This window comes from Macaca fascicularis, chromosome 11 (genome assembly GCF_037993035.2).
Source record: "Macaca fascicularis isolate 582-1 chromosome 11, T2T-MFA8v1.1".
Lineage (NCBI taxonomy): Eukaryota > Metazoa > Chordata > Mammalia > Primates > Cercopithecidae > Macaca > Macaca fascicularis.
In genome coordinates this window covers 92,934,419-92,955,907 of record NC_088385.1, presented here as the reverse complement: position 1 = coordinate 92,955,907, position 21,489 = coordinate 92,934,419, and the positions used below count along the sequence as shown (strand labels likewise).

Genomic DNA, 21,489 nt, shown 5'->3' with positions numbered 1-21,489 from the left:
TCTCCCAATCAGGATACATGGGGGTCAGGGACCCCCTTGACGAGGCCCTCTGTTCCTTAGCAGAGCTAGAGTGCTGTGCTGGGAGATCCACTGCTCTCTTCAGAGCTATCAGACAGGGAAGTTTAAGTCTGCTGAAGCTGTACCTACAGCTGCCCCTTCCCCCAGATGCTCTGTCACAGGGAGGTGGGGATTTTATCTATAGGTCCCTGACTGAGGCTGCTGCCTTTTTTTCAGAGATGCCCTGCCCAGAGAGGAGAAATCTAGAGAGGCAGTCTGAATACAGTGGCTTTGCTGAGCTGTGGTGGGCTCCACCCAGTTCAAACTTCCTAGCGACTTCGTTTACACAGTGAAGGTAAAACTGCCTACTCAAGCCTCAGCAATGGTGGACACCCCTCCCCCCACCAAGCTTGAGCATCCCAGGTCGACCTCACATTGCTGTGCTGGCAGTGAGAATTTCAAGCCAGTGGATCTTAGCTTGCTGGGCTCCATGGGGGTGTGACCTGCCAAGCCAATCCACTTAGCTCCCAGACTTCAGCCCTCTTTCCAGAGGAGGGAACAGTTCTTTCTAGCTGGTGTTCCAGGCACCACTGGGGCATGGAAAAAAAAAAAAAAAGACTCCTGTAGTTAGCTCGGTGTCTGCCCAAACTGCTACCGAGTTTTGTGCTTGAAACCCAGGGCCCTGGTGGCATAGGCACTGAGGGAATCTCCTGGTCTGCGAGTTGTGAAAACCATGGGAAAAGTGCAGTATCTGGGGTGGAGTGCACCATTCCTCAAGGCACAGTACCTCACGGCTTCCTTTGGGTATGGGAGAGAATTTCCCAACCCCTTGCACTTCCCGGGTTAGGCGATGCCCCACCCTGCTTCAGCTTGCCCTCCTTGGGCTGCACCCACTGTCCAACCAGCCCAATAAGATGAACCAGGTACATCAGTTGGAAATGCAGAAATTACCCACCTTCTGGGTTGATCTCGCTGGGAGCTGCAGACTCAGCCACCGAAGATAGTATCTGTCTCTTTTCTTGAAAGTGAAGCCCCTGACCAAGGCTTCCTTCCTCTACCCTATTACCAATTTGAAAGCCCATATTGGTAATGAAAAAATTGGGTGAGTTGATGGGAGCAGGATTTCCTTCCTCCCTACATCTTCCCCCAAGAAGCATATGAAATTTCCCGTATTAGTTTCCAGAATGGAATTTTCCTGGCCAGTTCAGTCCCCCAGTAGCACCAGAAATGTCTGGCCACCATGGGGTTTTCTTAAGATCCTTCTTTAAACCAAGGATTTCACTCCTTGTAACTACTTCCTGAAAAGAGAAATGAGTCCACTTTGGGGCTGAATTCTATAGATGAATTTTCCTCTGAAGATACAGAATCTAAGCAAATGTTTCTATTTCTTTTCTTCAGTCATTTTGTTATCTCTCTTTGATTGTAACAACTATAAATTAAAAGATTATACACATTTGCTCAATGCGAGGGTTGAAAAAATGTTAATTCCTAGCATATAATTTTCTAATTAAAGATTATTGATTAATTAGGATTGTATGAATGAACTATTTCCACTTTATTAGACCCCTTAGGTTGTATTGTATTGCAAGTATTATATCATGATGTGACGAAATAGCCAACCATAAACATAAGCTATAATAGGCAATTTGCATAATTAAACAACTAGATAATTTTTTAAACTGTGGAAGCCATTCTTTTCCTAACTCTTTGTAAAACAATTGTAAAAGTTGCTTGAACTTTTCCTAAATATATTTATTGTTTAAATAAACAAACAAAAAGGACGTGGAGGCCTCAGAAAATGCTATAATTGAAAAACAATTCTTTATCCTTTCAATGAAATGACAATTTAGAAGAGGTCAGTCTACCTAGAGGCCTACCTTTGTGTGTCAGAAAGCTTAGTAGAGTCCTTGACCTACAAATAGATCTGGCATACTCCAAGTTCTCCATTTTTTTTTTTTTTTTTAGAAAAACTGAAGTTCTACTGAGGTTTGTCAAAGCTCAGATGGCTGTAGATATGTGGTATTATTTCTGAGGACTCTGTTCTGTTCCATTGGTCTATATCTCTGTTTTGGTACCAGTACCATGCTGTTTTGGTTACTATAGCCTTGTAGTATAGTTTGAAGTCAGGTAGTGTGATGCCTCCAGTTTTCTTCTTTTGACTTAGGATTGTCTTGGCAATGTGGGCTCTTTTTTGGTTCCATATGAACTTTAAAGCAGTTTTTTCCAATTCTGTGAAGAAACTCTTTGGTAGCTTGATGGGGATGGCATTGAATCTATAAATTACCTTGGGCAGTATGGCCATTTTCACGATATTGATTCTTCCTATCCATGAGCATGGTATGTTCTTCCATTTGTTTGTGTCCTCTTTTATTTCACTGAGCAGTGGTTTGTAGTTCTCCTTGAAGAGGTCCTTTACATCCCTAGTAAGTTGGATTCCTAGGTACTTCATTCTCTTTGAAGCAATTGTGAATGGAAGTTCATTCCTGATTTGGCTCTCTGTTTGTCTGTTATTGGTGTATAAGAATGCTTGTGATTTTTGCACATTAATTTTGTATCCTGAGACTTTGCTGAAGTTGCTTATCAGCTTAAGGAGATTTTGGGCTGAGACAATGGGGTTTTCTAAATATACAATCATGTCATCTGCAAACAGGGACAATTTGACTTCTTCTTTTCCTAACTGAATACCCTTGATTTCTTTCTCTTGCCTGATTGCCCTAGCCAGAACTTCCAACACTACATTGAACAGGAGTGGCGAGAGAGGGCATCCCTGTCTTGTACCAGTTTTCAAAGGGAATTTTTCCAGTTTTTGCCCATTCAGTATGATATTGGCTGTGGGTTTGTCATAAATAGCTCTTATGATTTTGAGATACGTTCCATCAATACCGAATTTATTGAGCGTTTTTAGCATGAAGGGCTGTTGAATTTTGTCAAAGGTCTTTTCTGCATCTATTGAGATAATAATGCGGTTTTTGTCTTTGGTTCTGTTTATATGCTGGATTACGTTTATTGATTTGTGTATGTTGAACCAGCCTTGCATCTCAGGGATGAAGCCCACTTAATCATGGTGGATAAGCTTTTTGATGTGCTGCTCGATCCGGTTTGCCAGTATTTTATTGAGGATTTTTGCATCGATGTTCATCAGGGATATTGGGCTAAAATTCTCTTTTTTAGTTGTGTCTCTGCCAGGCTTTGGTATCAGGATGATGTTGGCCTCATAAAATGAGTTAGGGAGGATTCCCTCTTTTTCTATTGATTGGAATAGTTTCAGAAGGAATGGTACCAGCTCCTCTTTGTACCTCTGGTAGAATTCAGCTGTGAATCCATCTGGTCCTGGACTTTTTTTGCTTGGTAGGCTATTAATTATTGCCTCAATTTCAGAGCCTGCTATTGGTCTATTCAGGAATTCAGCTTCTTCCTGGTTTAGTCTTGGGAGAGTGTAAGTGTCCAGGAAATTATCCAATTCTTCTAGATTTTCTAGTTTATTTGCGTAGAGGTGTTTATAGTATTCTCTGATGTTAGTTTGTATTTCTGTGGGGTCAGTGGTGATATCCCCTTTATCATTTTTTTATTGCATCTATTTGATTCTTCTCTCTTTTCTTCTTTATTAGTCTTGCTAGCGGTCTATCAATTTTGTTGATCTTTTCAAAAAACCAACTCCTGGATTCATTGATTTTTTGGAGGGTTTTTTGTGTCTCTATCTCCTTCAGTTCTGCTAAAACAAGAAATGGGGAAAGGATTCCCTATTTAATAAATGGTGCTGGGAAAATTGGTTAGCCATAAGTAGAAAGCTGAAACTGGATCCTTTCCTTACTCCTTATACGAAAATTAATTCAAGATGGATTAGAGACTTAAATGTTAGACCTAATACCATAAAAACCCAAGAAGAAAACCTAGGTAATACCATTCAGGACATAGGCATGGGCAAGGACTTCATGTCTAAAACACCAAAAGCAATGGCAACAAAAGCCAAAATTGACAAATGAGATCTAATTAAACTAAAAAGCTTCTGCACAGCAAAAGAAACTACCATGAGTGAACAGGCAGCCTACAGAATGGGAGAAAATTTTTGCAATCTACTCATCTGACAAAGGGCTAATATCCAGAACCTACAAAGAACTCAAACAAATTTACAAGAAAAAAACAAACAACCCCATCAAAAAGTGGGCAAAGGATATGAACAGACACTTCTCAAAAGAAGATATTCATACAGCCAACAGACACATGAAAAAATGCTCATCATCACTGGCCATCATAAAATGCAAATCAAAACCACAATGAGATACCATCTCACACCAGTTAGAATGGCAATCATTAAAAAGTCAGGAAACAACAGGTGCTGGAGAGGATGTGGAGAAATAGGAACACTTTTACACTGTTGGTGGGATTGTAAACTAGTTCAACCATTATGGAAAACAGTATGGTGATTCCTCAAGGATCTAGAACTAGAAGTACCACATGACCCAGCCATCCCATTACTGGGTATATAACCAAAGGATTATAAATCATGCTGCTATAAAGACACATGCACATGTATGTTTATTGGGGCACTATTCACAATAGCAAAGACTTGGAATCAACCCAAATGTCCATCAGTGACAGACTGGATTAAGAAAATGTGACACATATACACCATGGAATACTATGCAGCCATAAAAAAGGATGAGTTTGTGTCCTTTGTAGGGACATGGATGCAGCTGGAAACCATCATTCTCAGCAAACTATCGCAAGAACAGAAAACCAAACACCGCATGTTCTCACTCATAGGTGGGAACTGAACAATGAGCTCACTTGCACTCGTGAAGGGGAACATCACACACCAGGGCCTATCATGTGGAGGGGGAGGGGGAGGGATTGCATTGGGAGTTATATCTGATGTAAATGACGAGTTGATGGGAGCTGACGAGTTGATGGGTGCAGCACGCCAACATGGCACAGGTATACATATGTAACAAACCTGCACGTTATCCACATGTACCCTAGAACTTAAAGTATAATAAAAAAAATAATAAAATAAAATAAAACTGAAGTTCTAGTCTTCATTTCATACTATACCTAACTAATTTATTCCTAGTAGATAGCCATATTTGCATGTTTCCTTTTCTCCCTCCAAGAAATAGCAAAAGAAAACAAGTCTTGAAAGAAAATGCTTTCTGTCTTTTCTTTATCTTTCTGCCTTATTCCTGTTCTCATTCTGTATCAGATCTTTGTCTCTTATTCCTCTCGTTAGTTTCAGTGTGCTGACTTGTATTATAAGGTAAACAGTGTTGGGTTGAAAACTTATCTTACACAGTGTTAGAGTCCTGTGTTAGGGGTTGCTGCTCTGGTGTTCTTGATACAGAGAGATGGGCAAGTGAAAGGAGCAAGAACCAAAGGGACAGAACCCTTCTCACTTTAGCTCCTTGTAATCAGCTTCACTGAAGTTTCCCACTGTGGTTGTGCAAAAAGATCTGTCTACTACAACCTACGTAGCCTCTGTCAACTATACAGGCCACTTCAGATTGAGGCTTTAAATATCCTTAGTCTTCCCTGACAGCAGGAGATGTATCTTCCAAAAGGGAGAAAAGGGGTAGCATGTGCTATCTGTGTCTTACAGAGAACACGGAAGACAGGTCAGTTTCCAACCAGCAGAAAGGAAACTGGAAACACTGGTCTGAGCCCAGCTCCTCCAGAGAACTATGGTTTCTTCTGAGAGGAGAAGAAAACAACAAAGGGATAATCAAATATTAAAACAAAGAGATGAATAAATGATGAAGAAAGGGCTGGTGTGAACATTAAGAAGACATGTTAAGGCTGGGTGTGGTGGCTCATGCCTGTAATCCCAGCACTTTGGGAGGCAGAGGGAGGCGGATCACTTGAAGTCAGGAATTCAAGACTGGCCAACATGGAGAAACCCCATCTCCTCTAAAAATGCAAAAATTAGCCAGGTGTGGTGGCAGGCACCTGTAATCCCAGCTACTCGGTTGGCCGAGGTACACAAGAATTGCCTGAACCTGGGAGGTGAAGGTTGCAATAAGCCGAAATCATGCCACTGAAGTCCAGCCTGGGAGACAAAGTGAGACTCTGTTTCAAAAAATAAAACAAAACAAACAAATAAAAACAAAAAACATGTTCGATCTTTCAGGGAAATGGAATGTTGTGGCATATGAATTGAGTAAGATGGTGTAAAATGTTATATTCCTTAAATCTACTTATATTCCTAAGAAAATAATGTGCATATCTTTGTAAATGCTTTGTATACATGTAAGACCATTGATTAGTAAGATTGGAATTGGGGAGAATTTGAGGGTGAAACTTGAAAAAAATGAGACATTTTTACATCTAAAAGATAAATAAAATGTTAAATTAGATGTTCAAGCCTGTTTTGTTGGAGTTGAATTAACTTTTACTTTTTTATTAAAATCATAGAAACACCATGTCAATAAAAGAAAGAAAGACGTTTTTCTACACTATATACCATGAGTTAATTTCATTGCAAACCTAGAAGACATATATATGTTGCCTTGGATAAGTTATCAAATCTTTTAGGACTTCACTTCTCAGTAAGAAAGAAAGAGTTAATATCACAAATTGTTATACTTGTTTCATAAAACTATTGTACGAGTAGATTAAAATAATATGCTTAAAGCATTTCCCAGTTTTAAAGAACTGTAAATTGTAGGCATAATTAATTGTAAACTTTTTTGAATATTATAAAAACTACTAGGGAAAATATTTTTTACTATTAGCATAATATTGAGTTCATTTTTCTTGCAGAAAGAAGTCATGAGAGGAATTTGAACATTTTATTTGGCAGACTGTAAAATATTTTATAGATTTGTGGAGATTTATACCACTTATACAAACTACTCAAAGAAATGACCAGAAAGAAAACTGTCATCTTTCTGGTGAGGCTTTTAAATTTGATTGCATTCTCTCTCTTTCTAGCAGATTTATTATAGCATTTATATGCATGAGTGTTATAAAATAATATTACAGTTTGCTGGCCAATTTAGGTCATGAAATCCCATTAACAACTAAAATATGTAGATACAAAAAATATTCACTGTGTTAATTAAATGTGCATTTTATTTACTGCCTCTTTTCTCTTATAAAAATCTAAGCAACAGTTCATTTAATCATTAAGCAAAGAAGTGTGGTAATGTAGGTTAAAATCTACATTTAAAAAGCCTTTACATTTAAGTAAATCTATAATAATACGTTATTTGAGACATCCAGAAACAACTGTCAAATCAAAATTAGTTTCTTAAATAGCAGTGTATAGAAGTCAAAGATCTGTCTGCTATAGAAATCTTGTTGAATTAAAGTATTTCCCTTAAAAGCTCCAATTAGTGGGAAAATGTTATATGAATTTATTATACTAGTCATTTAGCAAACAATTGTTGAAGATCTACTGTATTCCAAACACAAAAATGGCATGCTATGATTTCTGCCCTTAAGGTTATAGCATTGGGTAGATACTGGCATTCACACAAAGATTGCAGTAAGATGGACTTAGTTCTCTAATTGTAGTCCCAAGAAGACAGAGAGACCAAGATCGCTATAGGGGTCACAGCCATTCCTGCAGAGGTGACAGTTAATCAAAGTATTGTCTAGAAAAATGGAATATATGTTCAAAGTCACTGAAGCATGAAAGCTCACATGAAATATGTTTGGAAAATGGCAGGTAGTTCAGTGTAGTTGCAGGATAGAGTTATTGGTGGGAGTAAAATATATGGCTAAGAAATGTATTTATTCAAACAATAAGAAACCAATAAAGGGATCAGAAACAAGAGGGATCTGACTAGAATTTCCTTTTGGCAGCAGAGTTTCATTCACTTACATAATTGGAAAGAAATGTACTGAAAAGACCAAAAGCATAGATACTATGACAGCCCAGGAATTTGAGGATACTGTGAGCCATGATTGCACGACTGCACTCCAGCCTGAACCACAGAGCAAGACCCTGTCTCTAAAAAAGTAAATAATAATAATTAGTAAAAGAGTTTACATAATTTTAGACATACATTATTATGGAATCTGCAAATTTCAAAATTTTTTGAGATCTAAAGGATATAAAAGATTTTTTTAAATAAAAATAATGTAAGTTCAACTAGTTTGATATTAGCTTTAAAGAAAACTACTTTGATTTTAAAATCAAGGAAATACAGAAATATTTTCTCCAATATTAGCATGTTTATTTTCCTACGTAACTTTAAATTTTTATATTATCACTTTAAATAGATCATTCATTCATTAAAAAGTTAGGAAACAACAGATGCCAGAGAGGATGTGGAGAAACAGGAACACTTTTACACTGTTGGTAGGAGTGTAAACTAGTTCAACCATTGTGGAAGACAGTGTGGCAATTCCTCAAGGATCTAGAACTGAAATACCATTTGATCCAGGGATCCCATTACTGGGTGTGTACCCAAAGGATTATAAATCATGCTACCATAAAGACACATGCACACATATGTTTATTGCAACACTATTCACAATAGCGAAGACTTGGAACTAACCCATATGCCCATCAATGATAGACTGGATTAAGAAAATGTGGCATATATGCACCATGGAATACTATGCAACCATAAAAAAGGATGAGTTTATGTGCTTTGCAGGGACATGGATGCAGCTGGAAACCATCATTCTGAGCAAACTACCACAAGGGAAGAAAACCAAACACTGCATGTTCTCACTCATAGGTGGGAAATGAACAATGAGAACAACTTGGACACAGAGTGGAGAACATCACACTCTGGGACCTGTCCTGGGGTGGGGAGCAGGGGAAGGGATAGCATTAGGAGAAATATCTAACATAAATGAAGAGTTGGTGGTGTAGCACAACAACGTGGCACATGTATACATATGTACCCAACCTGTACGTTGTGCACATGTACCCTAGAACTTAAAGTATAATTTACAAAATAAAATAAATAAGTAGATCGTTCATTTCACATATGGCCTGCTTTTTAAGTTCAAATAATAGTTTTCTCAAAGTGACATAAAATTTAGCTAATAATAGAGCTAACAAGTTAATGGCAAAATAAAGGCTTTAGTGAGCACAGAACTCATTAAAATTATCCAGAAGAATGCCTGGAATAATTTTTTCTAACTTGTTAAAACTAGTATTATAGCCAAGCCATTTAAGAGTAACAACTAGTAACCATTTTACTTAGTTAGAGAGTATCAACGAATGGCTACTTTTCTCTGAAAATGGCTATCTGCTCCACTTGTGATTGCATAGCCTGGAATGATGCCAAGGAGTCAGGCAAATGAATTGGGTAACAGGGGAATGGAAAAAAGAGCTGAGGCTGAAAGAGAGAATGAAGACATGAAAAGATATTTAAATCATAAGTAAAGCTCAAATGAAAACAAGATACCATTCTCCCTTTACCCTCACCCATTTTAGGATGGTAAAGATTCAAAAAGTTTGAAGCACCCAGCTGCCAGTTGAATGTCAGAAAAAAAAAAAAAAAAATCCTTATACGTTTGTGGTAATATTATATTAACATGAGTATTCAGTGTTGATTCTTTCCATACATGGAAATCGCATGCTTTTCTATGACAAAGAGTAAATAGACAAATCAATTAAAGAATGGGGAGTAGATAGTTCTTATAGACAGGGATAGTGTTCTCTTGTCAGTCATTCTAATCTCCATCATCCTCAACATCACTTATATGATTTATGGTTTAGAGACTTTTGATATTAATGTATTTACTCATGTGGTTCTCCTTATCAGGAATGTCCTTTTATTTCTTTTGTCTAATGTACAATTTCAGCTCATATATTCTCTAGTCACTTAATATTTCACATTTGGCATTATTTTTACACACACATCTTATTCCCTCAACTAGACGGTTAACTCTCTGAAGCCCAGAAATTAATCTTAGGCATTTTAGTATCACTCAATTTCTAACACAGTGCTTTATGTAAATTTATGATTAGTAGCTGTAGTTTGAATAAATCATCACTCTTACCCCAAGCCTTGTTGAAGCTTTTATGTTAGAACATGTTGGAAGCTACTGATAAAAATGAAAAATATGCAAATCTTTCAACAAAAACTTACTGAATATTTACTTCTTGTCAACAGTGTGCAAGACTCTGGGGATACAATTTTGCAGAAAATAGAAAGGGTCTTATGTTCTAAAAGGTCAGAAAGATGTTAAATAATCACACTCCTTAATATTTCATTAAAAATTAAAATACAGTTGTTGAAGAAAAGAGAAACTGTTTCAAGGAGTTTTAAATTCTAGATTCTTTAATGAAGGAAAATTCTCCTCTAAAACCAATATGTTTTTTTCTGATTATGCACTAAATACATTTCTCCAGAAATTTCTTTTCATCCGAATGAGGGACCCACACTTCACTCATGGTGGACCTATGAACTAGATAAACTCACTGTGTTTCTGGCTTTTGTTGTTATTGTTTTATTTTTAAGCTAATGTATCATTATTTTTTAACTGATAAATAAAAATGGATATATTTATCTTGTACAACATGATGTTTTAAAATATATACATTGTGGAATGACTAAATTGAGCTAATTAACATATGCATTACTTCACATGCTTATCATTTTACAGTCTTAGCAATTTTCAAGTATACAATATGCTGCTATTAACTATAGTCGCTGTGTTGTGCAATAGAGCTCTTGAACTTATTTCTTCTGTCTAATTGAAATTGTATAACCTTCGAAGAACATCTCTCTATCTCCACACCTCCACTCCAGGCCCTAGTAACTACTATTCTACTCTCCTTTACTTTTATGAGTTCAGCTTTTTTATAACTCCCATATACTAGTGAGAACATGTGATATCTGTCTCTGTGCTGGGCTTAATTCGCTTAGCACAATATCCTTGGGTTCATCCATGATATGGCAAATTACAGGATTCCCTTGTTTTCAAGACTGAATAGTTTTTCTTTATCCATTTATCCATTGCTGGAGACTTGGGTCGACTCCATATCTTGGCTAGTATGAATAGTGCTGCAATAAACATGGGAGTGCAGGTATCTCTTTGACATACTGATTTCATTTCATTTGATTATATATCTAGTAGTGGGATGGCTAGATCATAAGGTACTTCTTTTTTTTTTTTTCTCTGATTTTTGAGAAACTACCATACTGTTTTCCATAGTGGCCGTACTAATTTACATTCCCACCATCATTCACTTTTTCTCCATATCCTCCTCAACACTTATTTTTCATCTTTTTTATAATAGCCATTCTAACAGGGGCCAGGTGATAACTCATTGTGAATTTTACTTGCATTTCTCTGCTAATGAGTTATGCTGAGCATTTTTTTATATATACCTGTTGGTCATTTTATGTCTTCTTTTGAGAAATGTTTATTCCTGTCCTTGGCCCATTTTTAACTGGGCCATTTGTTTTCTTGCTAATAGTTTGTTTGAGTTCCTTATACATTTGCAATATTAACTTATATGATACATGGTTACAATTTTTTCTGCCATTTTGTAGGCTTTTTGTTTTGTTCATTGTTTCTCTTGCTGTTTAGAGCTTTCTAATTTGATATAATCCCATTCGTCTATTTTTTGCTTTTGTTTTCTATGCTTTTGGGGTCTTAATCCCCCCAAAAAAGTCATTGTCCAGACCAATGTTATAGAGATTGTCCCAGTGTTTATGTCTTTGAAAGGGGTCCTATAACACTTTCTCTGCTTGCTTTTCTGTGTTTGAATACTGCCCAGGGGATACTCAGCTCCAGTGTCACAGATGAACCTACACAAAATTCTTAGTTCAGCTAAGGCAAGTCATGCTCACCCAAGGGACAGAACATCCTGCCTTTTAAGTTAGAAGTGTCCAAAAATTACTAATTATCTCTTAGTCATCTCATGTATACACACACACACACACACACACACACACACACAAAGTCAAATACTCAGCTAATGGTTTTCCAATGTGCCAGTCACCAAAGCTTCTTGTATATGTTTATGTTTAAAAAAAAAAAAAAGTCACTGTGGCTAGTCACCTCATTTAAAAGTCAGATTGAACACGTGGGCATTCACATATGTAGGCTGAGGTATATTGGCAAGGAATTGACACTTGTAGTTCCCCAAAGATCTTTCGCTTTGCTTGGCTGTCTCTGCAACTCCAGTAAAGTGCATCCAGACTCCAGTAAAAGAAATAAAGTGAACACTTTGCCTCCTAGTACCTTTGCTGCCGTTTGCATTTCACCACTCAGCTTATAGAGATGAAATCTATTACTCGGCAGGCACCACTTGCACAAATGAAAGATAAATTTTTCTTCCAGATGGGACAGATCAGCAAGACTCATAAAATATTAATGATGAAAGCTCTGGGAATTATATATATCCCTGACCATAGGTTTCTCTTGACAGTGAAGAACTGTCAGTTTAACTCATTTTTTTTTTCTGTAAGACTCCCATCAAGAATTATATAAAGGGAAAATAATACATGATTTAAGATTCAGATGAGCATAGATTTAAGGGAAAGGTTATCTTTCTGTCTTTCATTTTCTTTCATGTTTTGTGTTCCCAATCTGCAATACATTTTGCTGAGTGATGTAGTGTGGTCGATTTGATTCTTGAAGCTGTTCATGTGCTCATGTAGGAAATTGCTTTTATGAGAATAATACAGGAAGTATGCATTTCTTATTATTTAATTGAACATATAATTTAGCAATACCTGACATTTATATGATTGAAACAGTTTATCTCAAAATTAGAAATTTATTGAATATGTATTCAAAAATATATATTAATGAAGAATTTCACTTTCACTTGTCAGGTTTTATTATCTTGAAAACTTTTTTATAACCATTACAGATCAACAATAATTTTTAGGTTACTCTCTCTGTAGAAGGCTTGGTCACTTACCTTTTTTTGTTAAGGAAAAAATTCTGGGCCCTCTTTTTGAGGCAGCAAATCAATTACCATTAATCTGAAATTTTTTAAACATGTATTTTCCTTTTACACAGAAACAAAGTTTACATTTATAAAATCTAAAGATGATAGAAATGTATAATTATCTTATTATGGCAACCTGATTCATTGTATTATGTTACATATATTTAGGAACACATATGTAGGTATTTATGAGATATTTGAATATTAGAAATTTCTTGAAAATAATAAAATACTTCCATTAGCCAATTTATAGAAAATTCTAAATGAAATATATCTCCAATTGTTTTAAAAACTCTTTGAAATATTTTATGCTAGCACAATTATTTGCAACATGACTCAAAATATTTTTCATTATGCTACAGAGTGATAGTACAAACAACTAACCATTTTAACAATAATGCTTCAGAAAGGAGATAGTCACACAAGAATGGATCCAAAATCAACTAAATTATATCTATTATAATTTTATTCACATTGAAGATACTACCTAATTTGTTAAATATTAATAATTAGAAAAATAAAATATTATTTTTCATTCATACTCTTTTTCTACCTAAATAGAACACATTCTTATAATTATTTTGATTTGATAACAAAATATTTATAAAAAAATATATAATTTAACCAGATGAAATTATCTTTCCTTAATTACTTTTTATTTAATTGAATTGCTTTTTATTTAACTGAATATGTGGCTTACTAATTATCTCTTCTCAGGTACATGATATTTTTCATCAGTGTCTATGAGAAATTATCAGCCAAATATAAACTTCATAAACCACTAACGAGATTTTAAGGTCCTGTGCCTACAGTGTGTTAAAGTTTCTAGTTGATGATAGCCATACAAAGATAAATCAGCAATTCCATTTTGTTCATCAGTCTTTCACAAAATTCATGAAATCTTTGTAAAAAATCAGCCGCTGTTAAAACGTATTCAGAATTATATATAAAGTCTCATCACTAGTAAATAGAGTCAAAAGACCCATTACAACACTTCTGGTCATGAACATTGTTATAATATTTTCAAAATCAATGCCGTTTTTCCTGATTGCCTTATCATCTGATGATCATCTCTAATGTTTAGATTCTCTTCATCAATGTGCCAAATGTACAATATTGAAAACATAAACTCCATAAACCAAACACCTTGCTGTGACCAAATACCCAATGCTTGCATGGGATTCAACCGATTGTTGCTATAGCCTTCTGAAGAGCAAATTTCTTGGGATCTATCGTTGGGTCTCCTTAAGTCCTGCTTTCTTTCTGCTCCATGCCAATGACTGAGATCTGGGTTTAGGTCCTAACCTCTGTGTTCTGTGATATAACTAATTGGCTGTGAAGATAACTTCATGTTACAAAAATGAGTTTATGTGACATGAGAATCCCAAAATACCTACTACTGTTTCAAAATGTCAGTCTCCAATTGTAACCATTCTTGGTGTCTGTGGAGGCTATGGAAGAAGACAAAATGTGTTTAAGCTGACCACAGCACATTTAAGTAGAGAGAGAAATGCTGATGGCGAGACATCAGGAGAGCTGGAGGAATCTGTGCCTCAAGAGCATATAAATGTTCACAATTGACTCTTGTCTGAAAGAATAATGTTTGCATAACACCAAACTTTGAAAAACAGCATAATTGGTTCTACTCAGAGGTACTTAAATAGCCTCAGAGTAGCACTGAATTTTTAAAAATATAAATATAAGTTTATGTATAGTGGAAAAAGGCAATGCAAAATAAGAATATATTTATTTTCTCAGACTACCTTTGCTTAAAGAAAATGCACATAATTTTAGAGGCATGTTGTCTTTAGAGAATTTTATTCACTTACGTATTGTCTCATACCTGCACAGTTTTCTCCTGAATACCCTTGTTAACACAGTCTGGCAGACATTCAATAGCAAACTGTGTTCCAGGCAATGAATTTATACTGTTGTAACAGGAACAATCTCTTGAATGTTGTAACCCTTTATATATGATGGAAAAATCAATAACATGGATAAATGTGTAACAAACTAGCCTGTGCACCTTTTTGGTGAAGTGAAGCTTAGTGATATGGACTGAAATACATTCTTAAGTAAAATAACTTTATGCTTAAGTGGAATATTATAAAATATATTTATTTACTAACACAGACATCAATGGTAATATTAAAAGAGACTTATATGTATGTATCTTTATATTATGCTATATATAATTCAAATAATTAATTTGATACTTTTAATGAAAAATTTAACGTAATACAAAGGTATGCCTATTCCATGATATGCATACACGGATAAATTACGTTTAAAATGTTTGGTCTATATTTTTCTGTCAAGTTAGAAAGATTTTATAAATACGATCATAATGCAGTTAGATGGAAAATAGCAAATTATTACAGGGAATACTTTTTATTTTACTTTTATCAGCAAGAAACCAGTGGGTCGTGTTAGTAATATTAGACTTTCTTTTTTCCAGGGTATCAACGGTTTCTGTACAGCACAGATTATGACAGCTTCTTCCTTAAGGTGAGATTGGATGTCATTCATGGTAGTTTTCTAAGGGACTACACATTTTTTTAATGTATTATCAAAAATATTTCATAAGTAAAATTATCCTGGAGTAGCTACACATTCCTAAATTGAAAATATTTTCTCATCAATTTTATGTACATAATTCTATTTCTTCAATAGTACTGTTTTCATGATAAACTCTAACCATTTCTTGGACATTTCTGAGTACAAACCGTGTAACTTGATACTTTGATTAAAACTTGGAAATATGTTAACCATATAAGAAAATCAAGTTAGAGAACAACAGCAAAACATTCTAATACAACTAATACAATTAAGGCATCTCTCAGAGAGTGCATGCACTTGTGTAGGTATACACAAACACACACACACAGACACACACACACAGAGGATGGTAATTAATATTTGTAACTTTCTCCTAAAATACAAGTCCATTAGAATCTTACAATTCTCAAAAGCCCTCCAGATTGTTGTGTTAATGAGTAGTTTTGCTCTATCTTCTTTATTATTCCAAGAGTTAGCAATTTTTATTATTGTATTATAAGATAGTCATATGAGATTTACTCACACATTTACTCCTTTTTTTACCATTTCTTATCAGACTTTACACTTTATCTATCTGCTAAAAGTATATACTTTATCATTTCCTTTAGTAAAGAATTGTCAAGTTTTCTTTGTCTGAAAGTATTTTTATTTTACTCTTACTCTTGAAAAATAATTTCCCCCATTGTGAATCTAGATTGTCAGTAATTTTGCTTGCACCACTGAGTAGTTTATTATATTGCTTCCTGGATTCCATTTATTAATGAAAACTCAATTGTTTTCATTGTAACAATTCAGACAGTTGTTACACCTGTCTGGGTAATTTGCATTTCTTCTTGTTGCTTTTAAAGTCTTCTCTTAATCTTTAGTGATCTGAAACTGGTTGTAATATGACTGGATATGTTATGCATCCCGCTTTAGATGTGTTAGCCTTCTTGAAACTGTCAGTAGATGTTTCCAGCAATTCTGGAACTCCTCCGTCAGCATGTCCTTTAATGTAACCTCTTCCATTTCTTTATTTTCCATACCTCTTCCTTTTTTCACATCATTTCATTATTTATTACTTTGAATCTACATCCAGTTCACTGATTTTATCTGTGTTGGTGATATATTTTCATTTAATATTTTTTAATATTCTAATTTGTATTAATGTATTTTGAAATATTACTTTAGGTTCATGAGGTATATGTGCAGGTCTGTTACATGGGTGAACTGTGTGTCACTGTGGTTTGGTATAGGAATGAGCACATTCACTCAGGTAGTAAGCATAGTACCTGATGTAGTAGTTTTTTAACCCTCACTCCTTCCCTCCACACTCTCTGCTCTAGTAGTCTCTAGTGTCTGTTGCTGATATCTTTATGTCCATGTGTACTCAATGTTTAGTCCCCACTTATAACTGAAAACATAGAGTATTTTGTTTTCTGTTCCTTTGTTAATTCACTTAGGATAATGGCCTCCAGCAGCATCCATGTTGCTGCAAAGGACATGCTTTTGTTTTTTATGGTGACAGAGTATTCCATTTGTGTTAAGAAATTCTGTTTGAGTCTTTTAAAAATTCATCATCTGTTTTTTCTTGTTCTTATGTTCAATCCAAGTTTCTATTTTATTTGCGATTCTATTTACACTCTGTGTTGTTCATGATCAGTTACACTCATGGAATATTATTTTCCATGTGTGTTTTCACTGTTGTTTTAACTATGATTGCACACACACACACACATAAAATGTGACTATGAAAATTCTTTGAGGCGAGACTTGAAGTTCTACTCTTAAATTTTTTGCTTCTGCCAGTCACTAAGGAGCAATATCAACCCAAGACCAATTTTATACTAACTTCTTTGCTTTCGATTTTTGAGCAAACAAATAGCATGAATTTATTCAGATCTCAGATCTTTAATGAGGATTAATGTGTTTTCGTAAGTTCTTTGTTTTGGTTTTATTTTCTCCAGGCAGCATTCAGGAATGAATATTTCTTTTCAGACCCTTTATCTCCATGAGATTTGTTTCTCATTTTATGAGGGATAGCGTTTTCTATTATACTTTCCACTTTGGATGGGCCACAAGGTTTATCTCCTGCATTCCGTTCATCATGAAGCAGTCAAAATGTAATCTCAAACATTCTAAGGTTTGGTAGGACTTTTCACACAGGAAGCTAGCTTTGATGATTACTTCACCTCTCAGGGTTTCTGCTTTTATTGTTATCTTAGTATTTGTAGATTTTTTTTCCTTCATGCAAAATCAAAGATTCTTGTAATGTACATACATGTGTGTGTGTATGTAATTTTATTTTAATTGTTTTTTCATCAGTAACTTTACTCTGGTTAGATAGATCGAATATGCAGGCTTGAAGCAGAAAAGTAAATGTTTTTGATTTCTAAAGATGCTAATATTTGATTCTTTACATTTTGGAGACAGTCATGAAGAAAAATTTATAGTGATTTCTCTATAAACAACTGCTATACTCAGAATAAAGAAATGTTGCAGAAAAAAGTGCATCATTTCTTAAACATTTTGCTTTCAGAATATCAGTTTCTTGAGAACTATTAAGGACTCCAAATGGCTTTGTTTTGAGGATTTTCATCCATTAATATTTGCTGTATTATAAACTAAAATAGAAATTTTAAAATATTTATTTCCTCTACCACTAAGAATAAACCCATTACCTGTAACAGAAATAGTATATTTTTTATGAAAAATAACTGCATTTTTTAAACAAAACAAAAATGAATGAGAAGTTTAGCACTGCTTTGTATTTTTGCTAATCTCTTTCATGTACGATTCAATAGAAAACTCAATAGAAGACTGCTGGAGTGTTGTACCTGCTTCTGTATCCACTCTGTTTTGATACCAAACATCATGTAGTCTTTGAAAAACTTCCCTGTGTATTGTGACAGAATGAGAATTAAGACAAATAATATCTTAGCATCATTGTGGAAATAGGTTTGATATTGTAGTTGTTTTCAAAAGTTGCTGGGGATCCACAGGAGACCCTAAATCACACTTTGAAAACTACTGACTTAATAGCTTACAACAGTTTGCCGCATGAGTCTATAGGTTGCGTGGGTAATTCTACTGAACCTGGTAATTCAATCTGGGCTGGACTTGACTCATCTCACACAGCTTACTAATATGTTTCTAGTCAGCTATTGGGTTGTCTAAAGGCTGGCTGCTCTAGAATGATCTTGGCTAAGATGATTAGCACCTCACTCCATATGAACTCTGTACCTCTACCAAACATGCCTTGCTCTGTTTCTGTGGCAGTCGTGGAAGGGTTTCACAAGGGAGAGTTGAAGTATAAAATCACTCTTGAGTCTTAGGCTTCAAATTGTAGGCTGTCAGTTCTACTGCATTCTTTTGGTGCAAACATATTAAAAAGTCAGCTTGAACTCATGTGTGGGGAACAGATTTCATTTCTTGATGGGAGAAGTTACAAAGTCATACCAGAAATGGGGTACATACAGAGCATGAACAATACAAGACATTTTGTCAATCAGTCTTCCACAGCATCTTATATTCTCAACACAGAAACAAGGTAAACAGTTTTCTTTCCTCATCTTCAAATGATTTAACTCCACCGTGGATACTATAGAAATCTGTAGGGACATGTTAAGAAATAATACTGCTGGGCCGGGCGCGGTGGCTCAAGCCTGTAATCCCAGCACTTTGGGAGGCCGAGACGGGCGGATCACGAGGTCAGGAGATCAAGACCATCCTGGCTAACACGGTGAAACCCCGTCTCTACTAAAAAATACAAAAACCTAGCCGGGCGAGGTGGCGGGCGTCTGTAGTCCCAGCTACTCGGGAGGCTGAGGCAGGAGAATGGCGTGAACCCGGGAGGCGGAGCTTGCAGTGAGCTGAGATCCGGCCACTGCACTCCAGTCTGGGCGACAAAGCGAGACTCTGTCTCAACAAAAAAAAAAAAAAAAAAAAAAAAGAAATAATACTGCTGTCACCTAAAATTCATTAGTTTGGGCTCTATACTGCAAGTGCTCAGGTAAAACCATAACCTTGGATATAACCAGGCCCTGAGAGACAGGATCACACTAATAAAATACATGATAAATTGATACTGATGACAATATTAACATCACTAATTTTTTAACTCACAATAAAAAATATAGATATTACTTGAGATGGAATTTTCTGCAGAAATAATCAGCAAAATCTCTCACTATAGTCAAGTAACACCAAGAATGTTATGAATATGCTGTCATTAATGCACTTTTACAGAGACAAGAAATAAACAAAATACATATTTGAGCATATTTCCTCCTTACACATAGACAAATATAGAAATCAGACTGTTGTTCTCTGATTATCAAAATAGACAATAGAAGATCAGATAAGTAAAAATTTAACAACATCAAGCTAAGAAAGCTGTATTTAATGATAACAATTTGGGGGTTTTGGTTTTGCGTTTTCTTTTTCTAACAGAATGGAAAATGCTTAAAGCATGTATACAACATTTCTCTCCACCTCAAAGATAATCACACCATTAAGAGGAGAAATATCAAAATTTTATAGCTTGGCTCCCTTTCCTCTGGATCAGATGTTACATATTCCTCAAATGTCTAGAGTAATGCAAGTAATATAAATCAGTGACATAGTTCAGCAGTAAAACGTCAAGTACTTGTGGAGAGAGAGGAGTGTAGGCAACTAGGATAAGCCTTCCTGATATAAATAGTATTGGCTTTTACTTAGGTCCTGTCAATCGCTGCAATGTAGGAATGAAAATCCATTATTACTACATATTTTGATTTTAAAAACAAAAGAAGGTTGTCTCAGAAAGATGCCTGACTAGACACACCCAGGAGGAACATCTGCCACCAAGTGACTGGGACATAGGGCACACTGGTACACTATGAGCATATCTTCAGAGGGAAGGCATTGAAGGTGGACAGAGGGAGGACACAGACCCTGGGCTGAAGTAGGAGGAGACTGGGAACCCTGAACAGAGCTACCTTGCAAAACAACTTATTCCTGGCTCCTAACAACTCTTGGGGAATGAGTGAATTGAACAGGTGAGGAGCAACCTGCCCTCACCATGAACCTCTGGAATCCTGACAACTAGAGATACCACAATACCCATGGACACTTGAGCTAGCAGGGAAAGCTGTGTAGAGAGTTGATAGGAGCAGGACTCTATCCTGTGCTGAACTCAGGGGGTATGGTGTGGGAACATCTGCAGTAAAACACAGCTAGGTCTGTTCCAGGGCCCCAGCCTGGCAGAGCTCACTTGCAGTGCAATGATGGAGAGTCAACCAAGGTGCTTCCCAGGGGCCCACATCATAGCTCCTTCATCAGCTGACTGTGCCTGACCATCAGAGAGCTCCAGCAGAGCAGCCCCTGCTAACACACACCAGCTCACCTGCCCCTTACCCCCACCACAACCTCCCCCATGCTGCTTTGCCAGCACTCACTTGCCCACTGTCACTCACTCCACTGTCCTTCCAGTGTGCATGCATGCAAGTGGAACTTGTCTCCCCTCCTCTGCCAGAATATGTGTATGCATGCATCCCCTCACACTACTGCCCACAGAGCAAACATGCACACAGAGGCTGGCAGCCACAAACCCACCAGCATCCCAGCCGGACCAATGAACGTGTAACCCACCATGCTGCCACTGCTGCTGGCATGTGCAAACAAACATGAATTCTTCTATCACCACTCAGACAAAGCACTTTCGCTGGCACCATCCATTGGATTGTTACAGACTGCTGTCTGGAAACAGCTCAGTCCCTCCAGCGCCACAGATCCCTAACCTTGAGGGGCCAGAGAACAAAGCTGGGAGCCTGGTATCATTCCCTCAAAGTTAGAGCACACAGCTCAAGAGTGCTGAACTAAGCCTTAGACCCCTAAAATCTTCCATAAAGAAATCCACTCAACTGAAACCACCTTAGACCACAATCAAACCCTCAAGGGCAGCAAACAAGATAAAAATAAAACCCTTTCAAAGGATAGTAACTTCTAAGATTGGAGGAATATCAGCCCGCACAGATGAGAAAAAAACAGAGAAAGAACTCTAGCAACTCAAAAAACTAAAGTGTCCTCTCACCTCAAAATGACCC

At 36.2% G+C, this 21,489-nt stretch overlaps 1 protein-coding gene across 7 annotated transcripts in view; it reads left to right on the top strand.

Moving 5' to 3' along the window:
• The window catches only part of MGAT4C (MGAT4 family member C), a 914,262-nt gene that overhangs the window by 831,330 nt on the left and 61,443 nt on the right, over positions 1-21,489 (top strand). For all 7 annotated transcript variants that reach the window (XM_074005926.1, XM_065524639.2, XM_045365671.3 and 4 more), the window contains one exon: positions 15,324-15,373. The gene's annotated coding sequence lies outside the window, so the exon portion shown is untranslated. The remainder of the gene's footprint in view (positions 1-15,323; positions 15,374-21,489) is intronic.